At 47.9% G+C, this 18,961-nt stretch overlaps 1 protein-coding gene across 25 annotated transcripts in view; it reads left to right on the top strand.

Annotated features, from left to right (window-relative positions):
- Positions 1–235: 235 nt before the first annotated feature.
- The window catches only part of LOC101912972 (coiled-coil domain-containing protein 183-like), a 32,929-nt gene continuing 14,203 nt past the window's right edge, over positions 236–18,961 (top strand). For 8 of the 25 annotated variants that reach the window (XM_055794242.1, XM_055794247.1, XM_055794243.1 and 5 more), the window contains exons 1-4: positions 838–9,942; positions 16,902–17,005; positions 17,556–17,617; positions 18,082–18,216. The gene's annotated coding sequence lies outside the window, so the exon portion shown is untranslated. Of the gene's footprint in view, positions 582–836; positions 9,943–16,901; positions 17,006–17,555; positions 17,618–18,067; positions 18,217–18,961 lie in introns of those variants that run through there. The other 17 variants (XM_055794230.1, XM_055794235.1, XM_055794239.1 and 14 more) reach the window with 17 other exon arrangements.

An 18,961-nucleotide genomic window follows, 5' to 3' on the forward strand; every position in this document is an offset into this window, starting at 1 on the left:
GAATTTCCTGGCGTACTGCCCGCCCTCTCTTGAGGGGATGCTCTCTCTGATTGGTCATCAGGGGCTGTCACTCCGCCCTTGGCGTAGTGCCCGTCCTCCCCTGAGGGTTTGCTCTCTCTGATTGGCTATCCGGGGCTGTCACTCCGCCCTGGCACAGGGCCCGTCCTCCCCTGAGGAGATCCTCTCTCTGATTGGCCGTCCGGGGCTATCACTCTTCTCTGCTCGGGGCCTATGGCTGAGGCGTCTCGGGGATGGGTGAATGCGGGGGTCCCCAGCCCCGCAGCAGGTTCGCTCACGGGCCTCGCTCCCCGTGCCCCGAGTAACCCCCCCGCTGTCCCTCCGGCTGCGTCCGCGCCCCCTTGGCGCCGGGCGAGGGGCTGCGAGGGAACCCGGGGGAGGGGTCGGGCCAGGGCCCCTTTCCCCGCTTGGCTCCGGCTGAGGGCCGGGGCGGGGGGACTGCGAGGCGGGCAGCGGGGCCGGCGGCGGCCCCTCCCTGTAGCGGGGCGGCTGCCGGCGGCGGGGCCGGGGCGGGGAGCGGAGCGGCCGCTGAGCGCTGCCGGGCCGCGGCCGCGCCGGGGCAGGTGAGCGGGGGCCGGGGTGGCGAGCGGCGGGCGCGGGGGAGAGCGCTGGGAGGGCAGCGGGTCCTGGGCCGGGGCGGGGAGCGTTGCCGGTGGGGCCGGAGCCGCGCTGGGGGGCGCGGGGCTGCGCTGCGCCGGGCGGTGCCGGCTGCCGGCACTCGTCTGCGGCCGCGCTCCCCGGGCCGTGCTGGGGGCTGGCGGCGCTGCGGGCCGGAGCGGCGCGGGGGGCACTTTGCTGCGGGGAGTGAGCCCGGCGGGGGGGGGGCGGGGGCGAGCGGGCCTTGCGGGGGGGCGAGGCACGGGGGGGGACACGAGAATCGGGGCCGGGGGGCGGTCGCCGATCGCCTCCCCAGAGCCCCCCTGAACCTGCCCTGGCCCTGCTCGCCCCGCGCAGTAGCTCCGCGCCCCAGCCCCTCCCCTGCAGCCGGGCCCACAGCCGCCCCCGGCTCTGCCGTGACGGCTCAGCCGGGCCAGGTGCGCCGGGCGCTGCCTTGGCGCGGGTGCCGGTAGCCCCGGTGCGGGCAGGGAGCGGCGCCTGCGGAGCCCCGCGGCAGGGGGGGGTTGGCCGGGCACGGGGGGCGGGTTACAGAAAAGCGGCGCCTCGTAGAAGCGTAGTATTACAGAGAGCTTTCTTAGGGTGAAGCACAGTTTCTGCTTTCAGGATGGCTACCAGGCAGAGTATCAATGATAAAAGGGGGTTTTTTTTCGGTCGTGGAACTTCACAGTCAGTGAAGAAACCACATTGGGCGGAGGATTTGTCCCTGGTTTGGCAGCTGCAGAATGAGTCCTCTGATACTGCTGGAAACACTGAGCAGAAGCCTGAGGAGGCAGTGAGATGAAGTAACAGTGAGTTCTCAAGGAACCAAAAGCATGGAGTTTTGTCCTTGTAGCATGCCGTACCTACTCAGATTTTTTTTTTTATAGGATCACCAATTGTCATCCATTTACCACTGTCATCTTTTGATTCTCTCTGTTTTTCTCCTGTGTTGCACAACTGCACACAGCTGGTTAGGGAAAGCTGGCAGTCCTCATGTACAGAGAACAGCACGCGTCCCTCCAGCTCAGCCAGCCCCATCCACAGGCTGGTGGCTGCATTCCGTCTCTTTCTGAGGGTTGGATGTTCAGCTGCCACAATTAATTTTCTCTCTTGTGAGTCAGGAAAGTAACATTGTACTCCTCTGGGAGTACATGGTGTCTTTGAATGCATTATGCTTACTGCTTTAGACTATACATTGTGTGCCGTCCCGCACTGATTCTTGGTGACTAAAACATGAAGGAACTGAAGTTTGACAAGAAAGTGGCTTGGTGGTTTTTTTGGATAGATGCATTTGACATTCTTCCTTGTAGTTTGTCTTCATCTGTGAGGTCCTTGTTTAATTAAAGTAGTAGTCACATGCCAGAAGGGAAACTGAAACTAACTTGATGTCAGGGACGTGTTGATCTGGGGAGAGATTAGAAGTACTGGAACTATTGCATGTACCATAAGAAAACAGCATTGTCCAGAGATTGCTATAATAGTAGCATGGAGCCAAGGGGATGAGTGGTAATTACGTTACTCCTGTGAGCTCACAGTGTGCCACAGGCAAATCTCAGGATGTTCCCTGCTTTGGAGTTTGTTCCTCTCTCTGTTGATGGTGATTGGTTGGAAAGAAAGCCTATAAAGTAAATTAGAATAGAAAAGCCTCTGTCCTGTCCACTCACCCACATTTTGGGCACATAATGCACAAAAGTGAAAGATTTGGAAGGGGCAAAATAACTAGTTAACAATTATTAACTAACACACAGAATCTCTCCAAACATGATACTGGGGCAAAAGACCCAGGGGAAGGGTATGTGAGGGTAAGAATAAGTTAAACGACTAACAAATACAAAAAAATAATTTGCAGTTGCATTAGCTAGGATGATAATTTCATGGGTTATCTGTCCTCATGGTTTTGCAGTCAGTAGTTGATGCAAATGCTATCTTACTGTCCCTGCGGACCAGGAGATACTACAAACAACTTTTCACAATGAAACTTCTTTGGCTTTTCTTAAAGAAAAGTCAGGATTGCTCTACAGTAAGGTTTGAAACTTTCATCCGTAAGAAGATGTATTGCAGCAACTTGTTCCTGATGCAGGTGTTTGAGACATGAGTATTTATTCCTTCCAGAGGTGGTAATCCATTTCCTTCAATCTGAATTTTCTTCAATTTTCATTTTGCAGCAGAAAATAAGTAAACGAGGAGGCTGGGCCAAAGGGAGAAAGAAGAAGAAAACCCTTAGGGACACCCGTGCCCCCCCAGTCCCCCCTCACAGGGTATACGTGATTCATGGATGAGCGCAGGGAGCAGCTTTGAGCAAAGAGGCGTGAAGTCCCTTTCCCAGACATCACCGGTATGCCAGGCAATGAATGTAGTAAACTGCCTCCTGAGGAGAAGTGGGTACCATTAAACTCTCTTTTCATTGTTGGATTATGACTACTATTAAATGGGAATATTGTTTTTTAGTGAGGAAGTTAACATAGGCTTTTGATTAAAGCTGTGGTTAGGAATATATTTCAAATTAAGGGATGCGGGTCCTCCAGAGTTCAAATAAAGAACCCTGGTAGGGCTGTAGCATCTCATCCAGGTGTGACCCGAGGAGAACTGTATCCTCTAGACAGTGCCAGAATATATGCAGAACAGGTGGGATTGCTCTAGTGTAACCTCCCAGGGTTTATGTGATTCATCTGGGTGTAACTGTTGTACCTAACTCTGACACAGCTGAGACCCACCAGTTCCCAAGGCCAAAGTCCTCAGAAGGATGGGGCAGGCATTTATTCACTGTGGCTGAGGGAGAACTCAGCAGGATGTCGGAGCTCCTGCAAGGATTTTGGAGATCTGTTTATTTTACAAACTCATCAATGTATATAAACATCTGGTGTCTTATTCTTAAGACAAGCAGACCTGAAAGAACAGGTTACTGAAGGAGGAGATGGTTAACATGAATAAACTTTTAGACAGTGTTTTAAAGCATTGCTAGCCCTAGAAAGCAAGCTGATAGCTGTATGGTGGACAGGACAGTGAGAGTCACATATTCTATTTTCTACACACATTACATAAGGAAAAGGGTTTTTCCCACCTTTCAGTCATAATGTGATGCCTTCTAATTGGGACTGCTGTGGCCTTCTGCAGGGTCTGATAGGTGAATGAAGACCCAGGCAGTGTTGGGTCTTCTCCTTTAACTCCTTCTGGAGAGCACTTTGTAACTGCTAATGGGCCATCTGCACCTCATTGCCAATGGGAGATTATTACAGCAAAGCAGTAGTTAAGTCACAGTGCAACTTGATGCTATCACATGGATTTATCAGGACATTTAAGCTTTTGAAAATATTTCAAGGACAGAATGCTTAAAAACTTTTATGATGGCTGGATGAAAAGTGGGATGATGCAAAAAACAAGGGTTCCTTTTGTCACTTTTCACTAAGCTTGTAGGATGTAACTTATACAGAGATATTATAAAATTGTGCATAGGCATAGCGTCTTAACCATAATGGAAAATGTGTGTCAGGGTAAAGCAGTTGATTTGGTTACACATCTGTAGTGAGAATGATGTTGCTGTCTCCTGGGAGAGGAGGGGAAGAGTAAGGCCTTCTGCCCCTCTGCCCCTTGCCCTTAACATATTCTTATGTCCGAGACAGATATTATTTTTTTTTAACCTAGGAAGAAGAAGATTGAGTTCAAATCTCTATTCTGCATGCTGTTTTTTAAATTCTCAGGGAATTTGTCCTTTTTTGAGTAAAATGGTGAGTCTCAAGCATGTAGCAGGTCAGGGAAAGGCTGCTGAGTACTTCCTTCCCTTCAGTTTCTCCTGCCGTTTTTGACTGTGGCACTGAAGGCCACTGCTGCTTGGGAACCCCCATCTCTAATACAACAGCCCAGCATTCTTGTTGAAGCTGAGTAAGCTTGGTTTTGGTTAGCTAACAACTATGAAGTCATTCTCCTGAAGCAAGAAGTGGAGTCATAGTGTACTATCGTGTGTGGGTTAGTGTCCCGTAATCCAGGGGAAAAGTGTGTCTGAGCTCCAGCAACAGCAAACTAGTTGTCCGATACAACAGTTGAAGAGAAAGTCTCACACTTCCCCTGTTCCAGCCCTTCAGTTCTGCTACTTCTTGTGTTTGGTGAGCATAAGGACCGTTGAGCTGACTGGAATTGACTGAAATAAGGACTGGTTGAGCTGACCAATTAGCAAGTCTCCCCTAGAAAAAGACCCATTACTGTAGTCATAGAGCAAACACCTTAAAAATCATTCTTCTTGTTGTTCCCTTGCATGGGGAAATATTTAAAGAACTGTACAGATCTGTGCTAGAAAACCTAGGACATTACTTTACAGGTAGTACAGTAGAACTCTTTCTTAGTGGTTCAAAACAATCCATCCAAGACACAAGCTGAGGAAAACCTTCTGCTGTTTTTGAGTCTGTTACTGTACTCTTTCAGCAGCACCTTGCTGGAGATAGAAGAGAAGAATTAATGTCTTCTGGAAGAATACACTGTCCAAAAGAAATGCAAACCCAGCATCACTAAATTTGCACCCCAATCCAGAATGTTAACTGTGTCCTCAGCAGGGTCAAAATGGTTTGCAAATGCATGAAATTTGTAACTATTTACATGTATTGTTGTGATGATGTAATAAAAATAAGAGGCATACCCAGTGGCTAATGTTTACTCTGAATACTTAACTTCCATTGAATTTTAAACTCATTGGGGGACAAACTTGGGAAAACAAATTTTTCTTCAAAGGATCCATTTAGCAAGTGTTGTGACCACTCCTTAAATGGTTTTCAGCTCATCGGTTCCCCTAAAGTATTCTCCAGTTAAGCTCATTCTGTTATGCACATGTGAAATTTATTTTTTTTTTCTAGCCTGAAGTTTTCTTTTAACCTAAATGTAGATAGCTTAAATTGGTATCACATAGGCTTTTACCTTTGTGCTACTCTATTCTAATAGCCATGATGTTTCATTCGCCTGTCAGACGGGCGAAGCATGTGGTTGTAGAATGGTAGTGCTTTTTTGTCTGTGGGGCACGAAAACAAGGGTGTATTGGAACCCCGCTGTTACATATGTGAAAGTTAAAGCTTGATCTGTTCAGGCATTCCTGCTTGGCAGCATTTAATCCTGGCACAGAAAGGCAATTCTGAAGTCCCTGCGTAGGTTGTACTCAGTTCAGTTGAGTAGCTTAGTAGCAGGCTACTTCTAGGTCTAACAAAAAAAGAGTTAACAGAATAGTGATTTGAAGTTTTTAAAAAAGGGAACACACACACCAGAATACAGTAATATTATCCAGAAATCCTGTGTCTTTGCATCTCGAGTATATTCTAATTGTTTCTTCACTCCTTTCCTGTTTTCATAGGTGAAATGGATCAGCGCTTCATCTGGCAAGTTGTTTTTCTTCCCTTCCGCCTGAAGGGGAGGCAACTCCCTGATACTCTTGGACTTCTTTTTTTTCAGCAGTACCTTGGTGGAGCAGGTAAGAGATAAGGAGCATTAGATGCCGGAGCTGGAGCAGTATCAGAAGACTGAAGCCTATGAAGTATTTAGCAGGAGATCACAGGACAGACAAAAAGGCAAATCACACAGACAAGGTATTGAATGGGACAAAAATATGGGCCTAGAACAACAGAAGATTCCAAGCTGGTTGTGCAGACTGATGCTCATTTACAGCCTTTGATGTAAAGGCTTGTTAAAACGTGGATGCTCATCTGAGGGAGCTCATTTGTGGGCATGAAACAGAACATGTTTCTTCCGGCAAATCCTAGTTTCATAAATATGACATATAGCAATCTACACCAGAAATTACAATCGTCATCAGCAGTGACCAAACTATTGTTAACTGTTCTCCATTGTTCTGTTATTGCTTGTTAAAGAAAATGTGTTTTGAATTAAGAAATTTAAAGTGCTGAAGCAGCTAAGTGGCAGAACCAGGCCTTGTCCCTAGTGTAGCCCTAATCCAAGGCTGGTTTAACACCCAGTCCAGTTAATCAGTGGGAGAACAGAGAAACAACAGATGATGAATTTGTGTACACAGATGCTTGGAGAAACGCAGGTGTTTCTAGAAAAAACAGTATTTGTGAATAGGAATTGCTATTCACAAAGACTTAAGTGTGCTTGAAGGAATGTGCGAGTTAAAACTGGCAGAAAGAAGATCACGATCCAAGGAGGAGCCTGGAACCGAGGCAGAGCCTGGAACCAAACAGATGAATCAACTGGGACAGAGTTAGGTGATGGATCTGCAGAACCGACAAGACCAAAGGAAACTCCTAAGAACTTCAGATGTTGACTAATGATGTGGTAAGTGTATATAAGCTGTGCTGTATCCCTTGGTTCTCTGCCACTCAGTGGGGTGGTGGCTCAGCTCTGAGTTGTGATTACAGCAAGCCTAGTGGTACCCATGTCGTGTGTGAATTTTGTCTTTAACACCGGGACACAAGAGGAAGGAGTCAGGAATCTCTTCTGGACATACCCGTTACCAGCGTTCTGCTGCCGGCAAGTAGGTGAGATCATCTGATGAGACTTGGACACAGGTAATTCCAGACACAGATCTGAAAGTGCTCTTGTGTTTAAATTAAAAAAAATTACATACTGGTAAGGAAGTTAAGAAATTTGATAAGAATGGAAAATATGCTCAGCATTGGAAGGGGGGTGGTGGTGCCCCTTGCTGAGGCTTTAGAGAATTGGGGAAAAGATTCCCCTGGCACAGGCTTTGCAGAAATGAAAACTGATTATTTTGTGCCAGGAGGAATGGCCATTCCTGACTCATACTACAGGAAGAGTACTAATGGATTTGTGGCCTCCTAGAGGAACTTGTAACCTCATAACTCTAGTTAAACTTTGGCAGAACCACCTCAGATTTTCCTTAGTGCGTGATTTCCTTGAAGAGTCAAGTCCAGGTCTGTGGCATAAGGTAACCCATCCCCTGTTTGGGATCCAGATGTGATTGATTTTTAATTCAGGCTTATCTGCTGTTAGAGATTTTTATTTTTTGGTCCAAATAGGGAAATGCTGGTTGTGTGCATTCTTTTGTTCTTTCCTAGAGTGTTGTTCCATGTTTAGTTATTTGCTCCTTACAAAAATAAATTACAGGTGTCTATGAAACTGGAGGTATTAATGTTGTTGTGGTTGAATGTAGCAGTGGAGCTAACTTTATGTATTTAAATCAAGCGAAACATAATGTAATTTCACTTAAAGTCTGCTCTGTGAGGGGTGGATTCTACCCTGATAAGCATTTAAAAAAAACAATAATCCATGAAGAAGTATAGGTAGAGCCCCTGAACTGGTGTAAGACAGAGAACCTCTCGCTGATATCCAGAAGTAGTGGAACTGTTGCCATCATGACCTTGAAATACAGAGACATTAATGTTAATTACCGGCAGCTTAAGAATCTAACAGACAAGGTTGAAAATAACTTCCCACTACCACCTTTTATTTTGGGGTTTGTATCTGTTTTGATGCATTCTGATGTATTTTCAAATACACTGTCATATCCTGTGTAGTTTGTGAAAAGTGTGTGGCAAATGGGACTTTCCCGTCTTCAGGGATGGTGAGCTGGAGAGTGGTTTTATGTAGCAGTTGTAAAAGAATAAAAAGGGATTAAAAGACTTGTATACCTTGCTACCAGTTTAGTGGCATGAGAATTGCTGTAATGACATTCCTTCTGGCTCTGAATGAACACGCTAGCCTGCTGAGTTTCCAACCAGACCAACACTAGCAAAGTATGTGGTTCCCAGATGGTGAGGTGGTTGTAAGCTTCGTCAGTAGTAGAAGCTGTTGAGAAAGTCACAAATCATCTGCCAGTCTGCAAGTCAAGTTCTTGGCTATTTTGTCACTAGTGTTGATTTAAGGGTACATTGCTTATAAATAGCACTTCAAATTTGTAATTCTTCATACCGATAAGATGTTGGTACCATAAGAGGGCCATTGTGCTGAGAAGGTCCAATAAACATATGGCGATGTTTGTGTTTATCCATTTTGCCTTCCCTTAGATGAAGTTAATTTGTAATTTGAAACCTTAGTGGCAGGATTTGGGGCTTTATCCTGATCAGCCATCTAAGGGCCAGCTCTCGGCTGCAGCATAAGTATTTGGATCTTTTAAGCACCAAATGAAACTTCCACTTAGCTACCATTTTTTTCCTTTCCTCTTAATTTTTATATTAAAATAAAGAATTTTAAGTATTTATTGGCTTACAGGAAAAAAACACAGTGCTATCCTTGTCCTGTTATGATAAGCTCCTAATTTGGAGGGCAGAAAGCTGAGTCCACCAAGAAGATGTTGAAAAGAAGGGGGAAGAATGTTAGAGCCATGAGTTGGGTGTTCTTCAGCTGGCCTAATCTGCAGAGGGAAGATGCTCCCCAGGTAACTAAAGGGAAGCACAGGAGAGCAGCTGGGAGCCAGAAGTGTGGTGTGGGCATAGGGAAGTGCTACGCTGCGGTGTGTCAGGCAAAGTATTTTCAGGAACTTTCATTTCTTGTTATCATTTCACAAGCTCCTGAGGGTGCAGGCAGGCTGGAGGCAAGAAGCTGCCAGCATCAAATATGTGGAGAAAGAACATTTCTGTCTCCGTTGTACTTTCCTCGCTTACCTGTTGCTTTGGCAGGGCAGCGAGTATGCAGGCAGCTTGCATGGCCAGTGCCTGTGTCGTTCTAGCACAGAGGATCAAGTGCTTCATGCTTCAGAGCTGTCAGGCTGACACTCTTCACCATTAAATGCAGCTGTAAATTGCAGCTGTAAATTACAGCTGAAGGAAGACAGAAATCTTGCTTCAGATGATGTTGTTTTGATCCATCCTTTTGCTCGTTCAGTGGCTACAGAAGGGAAACACTGCCTTGGTAGGAGCATCCATTGAGTTCTCAACATGTGGTATGAGAGAATTGTTGTGTCTATGAAAAAGATCATTACAGCAGTTTTTTTAAACCTATCCACACATGTAAAACCTTTGCCAGTAAAAGAGTACATCCACACAATGGGGTCTAAAGCACACAGATCCAATGCAATCCTCCAAAGAGCTTTGAAAGTCTCTCCCCGAGGGTACAGACCTGGCTGTTGGTGATTCTGTTGAACTGCCTTTTGTGGCAGGTTGCTTGGAGAAATTGCTATGTCAGAAGTAGTCTTCTGGGGGCTGAATGCTGCAAATGGTAGGATCTTTAAAAAAGCAAATTAATAACCTTAAGACTTGGGTTTGCCCTTTTAACAGATTGTACACAAATGGGAGGCCTGAGCATGCTGCTTTTAGCAGGGGAACATGCCCTGACTGCACAAGAGGCAAGGAACTCTCTTCTTTCGCTGACCACAAGCCCACAGTTTTAAGAGAACTCTGAAGAGGACTGTTTGACCTGTGGGAAATGCAACTTCAGGTATGTACCTCAGGTGGGACTACCGTGTGAGCGCTGTGATAGGAGCTGTGTATCCCAACTGTGAATGTAGAGGTTGGACCCAGTTTTTAGCTTGGTTCAATATGAACTCTGCTGACTGATTCTCTGATCAAGAGCAGGCAAGCCTGCCCCCTGAGAAGATGTTGTCATGGGTGGAAGGATTGAAGTATAGTGAGTGTGTTAACAAACAAGTGGTTTGAAAAGTGGTTTGGGCAAGGATCTGGTATGCTGGTGTAATGCCTTTTGCTTTTACAAAGGTGTGCAGTACATACAAGTGTTTCTGCCTGTGTCCAGTAGTGCAGAGACCTCTGGTCTTTTTTTGGACTGATTGTTGTGTACGATCTGTGGTTTTTGGGACAGGTCTGAAAATTGTTCAAAAAGTGGCTTGTATGCTGGGTGAAATAGGTTGTCTCTTCCATAAACCTGGAAAGAAGAGCTGTGGAAGCAAGGAGGGTTTCTTTTTTTCTCTTTTCATTTTTACTGGGAGGAAAAGCAGTGATTAACTATAGTTCTGTGATACCCCCAGATGCAGACTGTGTAGTGCATTTGAGGTGAATCACTCCTGTACTGCCAAGACTGAGCCCGGGCTTCTCAATGCTTTGGCCACTGCTTTGAGCAGTGGAAGTCCTTGTGCAGCTGTGGGTACTGGCTTTCTGGGCTGCAGCATGAAAAATACGAAACACTAGGGTAAGTTTGGCAGAGAAGTGGACAGAAATTGATTACTTTGAGGACTACAGGACATTCTCTTTTAAGCACAAACTTTTAATCTCTCCATATGGAATTTAAAAACTGCTTTTAACTATGCTGTTATGTTTAAATGAGAAGGAAGGTGTCTAGTAGTTACAAATGATCTGTTCCCTTAAGAAGGTTCTTTGCCTTCTGAGTTGAGCTTTCTTGGTTTTACACGAAAAGTGCCTCAAGCTGTATGATTTCAGATGGCAGTGAAGGAATTACATCTATGCGGGGATTTAGAGACAAATTCAAAAGTATGTTGTCTTATCGTTTCAGTATATGAACTTTTCTAAACAGGATTTGCTGGGTTTTGAGCAACAGACCCACCTCCCATGTGCCTACATCAACTCCAGTTTTTCAGATAGACACGTGCATTATGGTTTGTGATGCAATATTTACTTGATTTGTAAGCCGTACTGTGCTCTGCTCTTCTGGGCTTGTAGTAGTCCTTTGAAATGCGACCCTGCCCATCAAAGGGGCAAGCTGTCACCTGCTTTCCCCACAACATAGAGCAATCTAACTGTCATAAGTGCAGGCAGAACAAAAAAAGTTGAGGGATTTGTGGGCTGCTGTTCAAATCATGGTGGGTCAGGAATCAGCCCATGCTTACTAATAAGTTCCTGTATTTTAATTATCTTACGTCATCTGAGAGGCAGGACAGTGCTAGGGCACTTTCCAAGGGAATACAACTGCACTTGGCTGATTCTTTCCGAGGGTTCCCTATGTAAAAAGCATCTTCAGCACAATCTGGGTGCTTGGTGTTCTCAAAGGGACCCAAATGGATGAAGTTCGCTCCTCCTGCCTGCATGAAGAAGGAATTGTGTCTGCAGCTGTGCTTCTGCGCACGGAGAAACACCCTCAGGTTCTTTGCTTGGCTGACCAGAAAAAAAACCAAAAAAGCTGAGGTGGCAACAGCGTCTTGCTGTCTTCTCTGAAGGAAGTAATTTACCATCATCTTGCAGCTTGCCAAACATGCAGCAAGTGTGATAAAGAACATGACATGCACTCTCCTAAGCTCTCAGCAGGCCAGGTTCTGCTGTCCACTGGAGTCTAGCTCTTCAGTTTTTCTCCACGAATGACGTTGTTTGGGGTAGTGACGAGGAGGCCCCCCAAATGCCCAGGCTTTGTTTCTAAGTGCTATTAAAGTATTTTGGCTCTTGAAGAGACTATGTTCCTTGTGAGGAACAGTTACTTCTAATTAATATGACCTGTTTTCCTTCTGAAGGCATGGGCCATGAGACTGTGGAGATGGAGGTGCTTCATGAAGGAGGCAGTCAGGCAGTGCCAGTCTGGGGGTGCCCAGCTGTGCAGGGCAGTGACAGCACCCATGTGCCTGGCAAACGCTTCTCTTGCAGTGTTGCAGGGAGAAGGTGTGAGGGTGCTGGGAGAAAGCCTGCGCCCCTGGGAATGACAGCAGCTAAAGGTGAGGGCTGGCTGCTTGGGCAGCAAAGGGTGAGCCAGCCATTCCCTTTGCAAATGCAGTGGAGAGGGAGGGAGCCTGGCCTATAGGGCAGGGCTGGCAGGGGGTCTGAGAGAGCCACTCTGCAACTGCCTTACTTAGGGACCCTGTGGGGAAATCACTTTGGGATGGGGGCAATTAGAAAAAACTGGGACCTAAAAGAAGCATAGTATTACAGGAAGCTTTTTAGGGTAAAAGACAGCTGTCGATTTCAGGATGGCTGGCATTCACCATCCTAAATCTGTTGCCACGGCTCCCTAAGCAATGCAGCCTGCAACCTCAGCACCTGCTGACAGGAATAACGGAGGCTGGAGCGGAGTGGAGACCCCGTGGCCAGGCTCTGTTGTGCTCCCTGCAGGAAGGGGAACTTGACAGTACCACAGAGCTGATGAGATGTCCACTGCCACGATTTTCCCTTTTTTTAACAAATTCTACCAGGGACAAGCAATGACAGAAAACGCAGGAATATGGTTATGCCAGTAATTCAAAGTCCCTAGGACTTGTTGTAGTTCCAGCATACTGGGTGGATTCTGCCCAGATTCTTTCTTTTTCCAGTGTGTCTGGTGGAACAGAGGCAGCTCCTGTAACCCACCAGACTCTTTGGAATTTAACTTACTGTGCTGGCCCTTGGCACTTTGATTCTGGGACTTCCAGTCCCAAATTGTTTAGTGTTGCCCAAATGGTCTTCATTGCATCTGTAATGCTTTCTGGCCCTTCTGCCTCGCTGAGGATTCGATCAACGTATCGATACACTGTGGTGCCAGGTGGAATGGTGATCTGTGCTAAGACTGTGGCCAGAGCAATGTAAGCGATAGTGGGGCAATGTTTATATCCTTGTGGAAAACTATTTGAAAATGTAGAGTCCCACTCCAGGCAAAGGCAAACTGGGCTTTATCTTGCACGGGGAGCAGAATCACGAGGAATATATCTCTTAACATCTTGAGGAGCCATCCAAGTATGGGATACTTGGCCATAGGCAGGGGGACAAGGAGCAGGCAGAGGGGGCAGCTGCACACTGCCGGGGAGCTGCAGCACGTGTGGCAGCTGCACAACCTGCCCCAAGTCCCCCAGGGGCCCCTGCACCCCCTGCCAGGTTGCCTGGGCGGGCTGGGGGGTGACAGTGGGGAGGTGGGAAGGCCGAATGGTGATCAGCAGCCCCGGGACAGAGGGCAGCACACCAGCAGTGACCGGTGGTGGCATGGTCAGGGTGGTGAAGCTCATGCCGGGCACCTCTGATGCCATCGGCAGCTGGAGGGGAACATCTCTGTTGGGGCAAGCGAAGGGGGTGATGGGGTAAGATGCTGGCCGGCAGAGCTGGTTGGGGGTTACCCAAAGGGCAGAAGCACCACAAGGAGCGTGCTGCTTTATGTGCCGTGGCAGCTGGCCAGTGTGGCGTTTGTTGGGGCAAACAGTGTTCAGGGGTTCTGTCCCCGTGGCTATCATTCCGCCAGCACCTGCTTCAGCCAGCATGTGACGGTTTGACTTTTAATGCCGAACAACTTCCCATCTCAATGGTTTCCCATCCTGCTGATGCTTTCCTGTTCTCCGTGCTGATTTCCCATCCCCACTGTGGTTGCCCAATGAACTATGTTTTGTTTTGGGAGTTGAATTTCATGTCAAAGGGGAATTTTCACCTTATTTTCTGTTGATGACAGTGGATCTCAAGACCTGATCAGCTTGTATTCTCTTGCAGCCAGAACTTTCCTCACTTGAAGGCTTCTTTCTGCATAACTTAGACAGTGGTGTTCTTTTTGCTATCTGCTCTTTGCTTCCCGTCATTCCTAAGGCTGCCTCCCTCGTTGAGACGTCCCTTCATTTGTAACTACTTTGGAGAGTGGGTCAGCTTGACCTAAACTTTGTGCACAGATTTGTTTAACCTATAGTTAAACTCTAAATCAGAGTGTGGTAATTCAGGAGTTTAGACAACAATTCCCCCCTTTGGGGCTTATTTCAGTCCAAGGCCTGTCCACTTCTTTGACACTCAGGTGGAGCCTGAGTGACTCCAGTCATACACATTGTTACAGATTGGTATCGCATGCCCAGGGAGATGTGGTAGTACTTTGGAGGCGGGTGACTTTGGGATGGAGGTGTGCGTTCATATTACAATGAGGTTTTCTCATCTGAAGAGAGGAGTTTCACCACAGCTGTTGGCTCAGCAGCAGACATCTCATCTTATCAGCTGCATGGTACTGTCAAGTTCCCCTTCCTGCAGGGAGCACAACAAAGTCTGGCCGCGGGGTCTCCGCTCTGCTCCACCTTGTGCGTGTGCTGAGATGGCAGGGTGTGTTGCTTAGGAGCCATGGTAAATTTGATTCCGTGCATGCCAGCCATCCTGAAAGTGATAGCTGTCTTTTACCCTAAAAAGCTTCCTGTAATACTATGCTTCTCTTAGGTCCCAGTTTTCTCTTAATCCCACTCCCCCCCGCCCCCAAGTAATCTTCCCACAAGGTCACTGAGGCCCCTCTGCAGCTTTGGAAATACCCACCCACATCTGGGTCCCATGTCATTATGTGACCCCGCTCCAGTCACTGCAGGTTGTGGAAAAGTAGATCACAACCTCTAATGGAAACATGCTTGATTGCAGCAGACCCTGTAGGTGATGGCCACCCTACTTCTCAGCCAGATCTTGTCTGGGAGCCTCAGGGTGATCCCACAGGTATGTTGCTTGAGTGAATGTGCACCTAGGTTTTATTATTCTGTTCACGTGAAACTCAACTTAGCATTTTCTTGGCCAATGCAGAAGGCATGTGGCAGAGCATAGTGGGCCAGGCTCAGTGGTGTGCTCTGGGGCACTCTGCCTTGGGAAACTGTCTTTGCCAGCCAGTCCCACCCTGCGCTGCTTGCAGTGGCAGCTGCAAAGCCAGTGGGCTTGTTGGAGTAGAGTTTAGGGCTGGTGGGAGCTCCAGGGAGTCCCTTCACCCAACCTCTCTGTGCAGGGCTTTTTTTGGCTCAGCATTGTTTGTCCAGGCACTAGGTAACTTTCCGCACAGGGCTCCTGAGCGGAAGGGAGAGGCAAGTGTCTTGGAGCCAATCCTGAGTTTGAGCTGCATTCACTGCTCTTCAGGTCTGAAGAAGTCTATTAAAATATTTCCTGGGAGCTGCTTTATTCTGTTTGTCTACAGGCGTGGCTGTAGGCAATGGATATCCAGCTTTCCAGCTGGGTGCCAGGGCTGATGGGCAGGGAGACGGCATGGGTACGTGATGGCTTTTTACTTTGGCCAGCTCAAAGCCCAAATGTGAGCGATGCATCTCTTGTGGGTGTGAGACTACAGACCTTCATCGCTGTGTGTGCTGTATCATGGCATGATCCCCTCAAAGGTTCTGCTATTCAGTTATGATGGTGTATATCACAACGTATGATGCAAACTTCTCATGGGTGTTTGCTTGCAGGTGTGGCTCCAGCTTCTGGTCTGGATCATGTGCTGGAGCTCATCTGACATCCCAGGGGTGCATCATCTGTCCTGACTGAGCTCACAGACTAAGCACTCCTGATCACTATCCTATTAGTGAGAGATTTCGCTTGATACTTTCTTTCAAGTGCTTCAAAGAGGAAAGCATATGGACAATACAGAGGACTCTCCCTGTGGTCATTCCAGGGCCTAGAGGAGATCCTGGAAAACCTGGATAAAGCAGCACAGGTTGGGTATATATCTTTCTGAACCAGAAAACTTGGGAAGTTCAGGTTTGAGACATGTATGGACAAGTTGTAGCCTACACAAGCAGAAAGGGATCAATCAGAGCCTCACTGCACTGATGCTCGATTTCATGGCTTGCAAGTACTGTGAGCTGCAGAGATGGTCCAGAGTCTCTGCTGCTGGTTGTGGTTCAAGCTGAGTCCCAGGGACAGCTGTGGCCCTGGTGACACCATTACTGGCCAGAGCTGTTGTGGGCAGCTGTGGGTACCCAGCTGGCAGGAACTGGAGGTGTTTGTGCCTTGCTGCCAGTCGCCTGAGGGGAGAGTGCCCCTGGGAGACAGGGAGGATGCGCAGGCAGCTTGGGGTCACTGAGCCTGTCAGCCTTTGCTGGGGCTGTAGGCGTGCCCTGGCCAGGATCAGAGCAGCCCCAGCTTCACAGCCTGGTTCATCCCCGTTGTTCTCCTTGATGAGTAGAAGACTGTCCATGACACCTTGGGGACAGGGAAAGGTGAGAGCTGGACACCCAGTTTCAGGCAGGACACCTAACTTGAAGGCAGCTAAAATGGAGGGCTGTGCATTCAGTCTCAGGTGGTTTAGCTGTTTCTAGTTGTGGTTTTGGTACCTTGGTTTTGGTTTTCCTCTTGTTTTGGGGGACCATGAAAGTGCCCAGAATACGGCTGCAGGAGCTTGGGACTCAGTCCACTGTGTGTGTCTGTTACCCTGAACTGTGTATGATGGAGTTGGCATGTTGGGACATGCTTCTTAAAAAGGTCTTTTTACCCAGCTGAGCTGGCTACAAGTGTCTTCCTGTTCTCTCTGAAGGAAGTAATTTGCCATCATCTTGCAGCTTGCCAAACATGCACTAAGTTTGAACAAGAAAATGACATGCAGTCTCCTAGGCTCTCTGGGTCAGGTTTTCCTGTCCACTGGAATGTGTCTAGCTCCTTAGGTTTTCTGCATGAGTGACACATTGTTTAGAGTAGTGACAAGGCAGCCCCCTCAAATATCCAGGCTTTGTTTCTAAGCGCTATGAAAGTATTTTGCCTGCTGAAGAGCCTGTGTTCCTCATGAGGAATGGTTACTTCTATCTAAAGTGACCCACTTTCTTTTTAAAGGGATGAAGCAAGAGACTGTGTGGAGGTGCCTCAGGAAGGAGGCAGTCAGGCAGTGCCAGTCTCCAGTGAAAAAACGGAAGCAATGCAATTAGCAGGTGTGCCAGGTAATTGCTGTCCCTGGGTCATGCAGTGTCATAGATCAAAATCAGTGTGTGTCTGCAGGCTCTGGTGCCTGCTCCTGCACATCAGATCAGCACCCAGACTTAGTACAGAGCGAGTGTTGTAAAAGAAGCCAGGAATGTCTCTCTGTGGATGACTGTCCTCTCTGGGTTGTGGAGGTTATTGCCATCAGTGTACCAGAGAGGTGCTGGTAACCCTCTGTGGATGCAGTGAGATGCTCACTTGTCACCACAATCCATTCACAGGAATTTCAGACCTGTGCCATTTCAGGAATGAGGCCATCTGAACCATGTTCAATAGATGATGGAAATATGACTCTTAAAGGAATGTAACCCCCTCAGTAGCTGCATCACAGATCTCTCTGTGAGTCTCTAGAGGTCCTAGGCCCAAGAGAGGGGGACTGCTGCTCTGAACTGAGGTTCAAAGGGATTCACTGAGGGATCAGGCACAGGCTTAGTGGGAACCTGCACCCTCCTTCTGCATTCTCTGTCCCTGAGCCATGCTGAGGATTTATCTTTCTCTGATTCTTGACAGTGCTGTCCAACCCCAGGGAAGCCCACCACACTGGGATATACAATTCTTTTGAAAGGATCCAGGTACTGAGCAGTCTTGCAGGGTGCCACAAGTGGGAGGCATGTCTTGAAAATGGGAGGCATCAGGCAGTGCCCATGCTGGTGAAAAGGCAGAGTGGGTGGGCCTGACTCTGTCCCCTCAGGTTGTGGGTGCTGGGCTGGGCAGGGGGACCCGTGGGTGGCACTCCCTGACACAGGGGTGGCATTTGTCTGTGTTGCTCAAAGTGGCTGAGAAGGGGGAGCAAAGCCATGACACTGGGAAAATTGGATTATGGCCATTCCAGAGGGCAAGCAAAGCTGATCAGAGAAAGAGAGGTAAAGAATGTGTTGATCTGCAATGGTTTTGGTTTTCTACCAAAAACCAAGGAAACACAGCCCCAGGATGTTTACCAGTTCAGAGCTGCTAACAAAGTGAGAAAAAACATTTTCTGGCCATGTCAGACCTGTGAGATTCCAGGACTCACTAATGTGCAGATTTTTTCCTCCAGCACAGAGAAGCACAAATGCTGTGGATCCTAAATGTTTCCAGAAGTACTGCATAGAAGGTGCTGTGGCAATCTTGGGCTCCATGTGCTTGGGATGGTGTTATGTTATGTGATGCTTGTGTGGAGGAAGAGAAAATGGTGAGTTGTTGGGAGCATTTTTTCCCAAACTTCTGTATTAGCTGGCTCCTCTAAGCCATGAAGCTTTTCGAGGTAGGGTATTCTGTAGTGCAGAGTTAGTTACTGGCCAGACTCCACTGAGATTTCTGCTGTAAGATGTTTGACTTGGCCTCTCAATTCATGGGTTAGCTAAGTGTTACATTGCTAACTTGCTAAGCTAAAAGTGACCCTGCCTCAAAAGAGCAGACCCAGCAACAGATATGGGAAGAGCAAGGTCAGAAAGTGAAAATGCCGAGGGATCAGATTGCCACAAAAAGGGAGAACTGCAAGAGTGACATCTCTCTCTCCCTACCAGTGAGCTAAGAAATCACCCTGCTAGGTGATGCCATAGATCCCAGTTGTTCACCTTGGCCAAGGTGTCCCAGCAACTCAGACCGTGGTGAGGAACCTACTGAGCTTTCTTTGGAGAAAGAGGTCGATCTGTCCCATCTGCTCTCTGGCACTGCCAGCGTGCGTGTTGTCAGCACGGGCAGGAGTTTTGCCTGTCAGGGCTCTGGATATGTATGCGGCACCAAACAGAGCACCAAGACTGTCCCCTTCCCTGGGCAGGGATGGGCAGGAGAGCCCAGTGCTGGTCCCTGCCAGGCATGCTGAGAGAGGAGGACAGGAGGCTCTCCTGGCCCTGCAGTGCCGTGCCCAGTTTTGGTCCCTTTGGTCTGCCAGAGTCGGGTCTCCTTTCCAGCACATGCAGAGCAGGCAGGTCAGG

Source organism: Falco peregrinus, chromosome 2, assembly GCF_023634155.1.
Source record: "Falco peregrinus isolate bFalPer1 chromosome 2, bFalPer1.pri, whole genome shotgun sequence".
Taxonomy (NCBI): domain Eukaryota; kingdom Metazoa; phylum Chordata; class Aves; order Falconiformes; family Falconidae; genus Falco; species Falco peregrinus.